This window comes from Orcinus orca, chromosome 13, assembly GCF_937001465.1.
Source record: "Orcinus orca chromosome 13, mOrcOrc1.1, whole genome shotgun sequence".
In the NCBI taxonomy this organism is placed as follows: domain Eukaryota; kingdom Metazoa; phylum Chordata; class Mammalia; order Artiodactyla; family Delphinidae; genus Orcinus; species Orcinus orca.
Window position 1 is genome coordinate 21,907,979 of NC_064571.1, and position 3,554 is coordinate 21,911,532.

The window sequence follows — 3,554 nt, forward strand, 5'->3', positions numbered from 1 at the left end:
GTCTTGTCAATTATTTACAAATTTATAGTTTCTTTGTCTAAAAGATATAAAACCTTCCTGCTCTGGTCACTTCTTCTGGTCTTCATTCTCTTGTGAAGGCTCCCATGTGCATGTAACAATTCAATAAAATTTGTATACTTTTTTCTTATTAATCTGTCTTTGTCTGTTTGATTTTCGGATTAGACAGAATCCTAACAGAGACAAGGAAAATTTTTTTCCCCTACACTGTCCCAAGACTTTCAATTTTCATAATGAAATGTCATGTTAGACATAAAATTTTACATACGTTACTCATTTCAGCTCATTATTTTTACATAATGAGACTATGGTTGTAAAACAAAAATATCAAAAAATATAAGGTCAACTAATTCATCATTTATTAAAATTGAGTACTACACAGCTATTAAAAAAAACTCATACATTAAGCTACATAGAGACAGCGTCAGGGCGAGTGAGAGCCGGACGGGCACTGGGCGACTCTGTGCCTTGCAGAGGAAAAATAATTAAACATGGGCAAAGGAGATCCTAAGAAGCCGAGAGGCAAAATTTTCATTCTTTGTGCAAACTTGCTGGGAGGAGCACAAGAAGCACACAGATGCTTCAGTTAGCTTCTCAGAGTTTTCTAACAAGTGCTCAGAGAGGTGGAAGACCATGTCTGCTAAAGAGAAAAGAAAGTTTGAAGACATGGCAGAGGCAGACAAAGCCCGTTATGAAAGAGAAATGAAAATTTATATCCCTCCTAAAGGGGAAACAAAAAAGAAGTTCAAGGATCCCAATGCACCCAAGAGGCCTCCTTTGGCCTTTTTCTTGTTTTGTTCTGAGTATTGTCCAAAAATCAGAGGAGAACATCCAGGCTAATCCAGTGGTGATGTTGCAAAGAAACTGGGAGAGATGTGGAATAACACTGCTACAGATGACAAGCAGCCTTAGGAGAAGAAGGCTGCTAAGCTGAAGGAAAAGTACAAAACGGATATTGCTGCATACTGAGCTAAAGGGAAGCCTGATGCAGCAAAAAAGGGAGTCATCAAGGCTGAAAAAAGCAAGAAAAAGAAGGAAGAGGATGAAGGTGAGGAAGACAAAGAGGATAAGGAGGAGGAGGAAGATGAAGAGGATGAAGAGGAAGAAGATGATGATGATGAATATGTTGGTTCTAGTGCAGTTTTTTTTTTCTCATCTATAAAGCATTTAACCACCCTGTACACAACTCACTCCTTTTAAAGAAAACAATTGAAATGTAAAAAAAAATAAAATAAAAGGATAGGCTGTAGGGTAAACTACATGATTTTTAGGAACACTGGATTACTGAGAAGAGATTTCTGAGAAAAAAAATACCTTAGGTACCGCACAGAGACATCTCATCTCATCCCTGTAAATAAAATCCTTTGATTTAACTGCATTTTTTTTACAGTGCAAATGCTTTACCTTCTTTATGGCTCAATCCTAAGTAATATGGGTAAAAACATCCATTTGAATGATAAATAAAGATCAGCTGTAAAGGAAAGAGAGTAAAGTTAATGGATTGGGAAGTAGAAAAAAATATTTTAGAATATTGTTATAAAGGGATTGAATATGGAGATTTTGAAAGAAGCAGACAGAAAGGAGACAATAAATGCACCAACTTGGGCATTTTCATTTTGTTATTCCAGTGTCCATAGTACCATCCCTAATTCACAGTTGAATTCTTAGTCTAAGGGAGACTCAGTAAACTTGAGTAAATTCTATTTTGAAGAAGTTCTTATTTTCTCTGTGAGGTTTAAGATTCTCATTTTATAGGAAAAAATCAGAGAAAGACAGAGGGAGGTCTTTGGGGAACTTCAGTAAAATAGCAGGTAATTGTCTAAACTGCTTCTTACTTTTTATTTCTTCTTTTATTCTTCTTTCCTTCATTCCTTCCTTTGTAGTTATTTTTTCTTTCAACACTTCTTAAATTTCTTTCTTATTTCCTTCTCTCCACAAATATGCTCTTACGTTTTGAATATGGTAAATCCTTTGCAAGGTGCTAAATATGAAAAAAAGAATGAGACTTTATTTCTGTGCCAAATTTATAGTCTAGTGTTTCTATTACTATAAACAAGTACAAAGAAGGAAAGCCAGTTTCACTATATAGATTTTAAAGTACCAAGTTGGTTCAATTTTAAATTATAAATCAGATATAAAATTTATAGGTTTATTTAGGATTCTAATTTTGTAAATGAGGGGTATTAAGATTGTGATTAAAAATCATCTTCAATTAGACAGTACAGATGTTGGTATCAGGGTATTGGAGCATTTGCTATTCTTAACCTAATCTTCCTGTATATATGCTATTTTTTATATTTGTCATTCATTTTTTGTATAATTTAATTTCTATGCCTGTGATATTTATTATCTGGAGGCATTGAGGAACTCACACTCTGAGACAGGATCCACCAGAGCCCTTGGCCCAGATAGAAGTATAGGGGTGGGGGTTCTTGTTAAAGGGAGAGTCAGGGGAAGCTGAAGAAGTTCAGTATAAATTTATATGTATTTTGTGTAGTTGCATTATTTTCTGTGAAAAATATTCATCTTTTCATCAGCTATTCAGAGAGATCTATGATTCCCTCAAGTATATAGTTGATAGGTCTGAATTAAAACAAATTAAATATACTACTTTGTATTTCACTGGTTCTTTCATATATATTTTCAGGTTGTTCCACTAAAAGATAAAGATTTTAAGAACTTTGATACACATTGAGACAGGAAGGAAGGGGGCAGGGCACAACTTTTAAAAGAATGACATAGCCCAAGGACACAACATAAACTGATTAGAACCAAATAGGTCAGAGGTGGTGGACGAGTTGACTTCCACTAGACATTGAGACTCAGTATATGCTCATTATAACACATCAGCAAGCTAAATGACACATCCACCTGTGCCATGACAGCTCCAAGGCTGACCATAAAAGGCCAAGAAGTGGTCAGTGGCCCAATTCCTGGAAAACTGAGCCCCTTCTCCAAAATGGTTGGAATAATCTTCCCACTTGTTAGCCTATGAAATTACCCATCACATAAAAACTAACAACCCCTTACCCTGGGGCCTCTTGCCTTTTAGATGGCCCACACTCTGTCTATGGAGTGTTTATCTCCCTGAATAAATCTGCTTTCACTCTACTTTGGCTTGCTCTTAAATTCTTTCATGTGAGAAGCCAAGGACCTTCACTTGGTGGCTTACCCCAGGGATTTGTCCGAGACCTGGGACACGAGCATCCTCTCACGCCCCATTTTCCTGCAAAAACATCAAGAAAAAACAACTATTTTAAATTGAACTTTTTATTTCAAATTCTCTGCCTTAGCATTACTCTTCAAAATTCATTCACGATAAGTATAATTTCATTTCCCAAAATTTTATTTTACATAATACCAGGATTATACTCTCTACTAGTGCAATTATAACGATTAACATTTTGGGTTTTTTACAGGAAAATGATGCTTTGACCATTTTACTCCATGTAAATATTTGGTATCTTAGGGCTAAGGGAATAAGAATATTATGCAGTTTATGAAGACCACCCCAACACAAGTGCATTCCTTTTCCA

The 3,554-nt window shown here is 35.5% G+C and overlaps 1 pseudogene; it reads left to right on the forward strand.

Moving 5' to 3' along the window:
- Nucleotides 1-423: 423 nt before the first annotated feature.
- Nucleotides 424-1,058, forward strand: LOC101279100 (high mobility group protein B1-like; annotated as a pseudogene).
- Nucleotides 1,059-3,554: the final 2,496 nt, after the last annotated feature.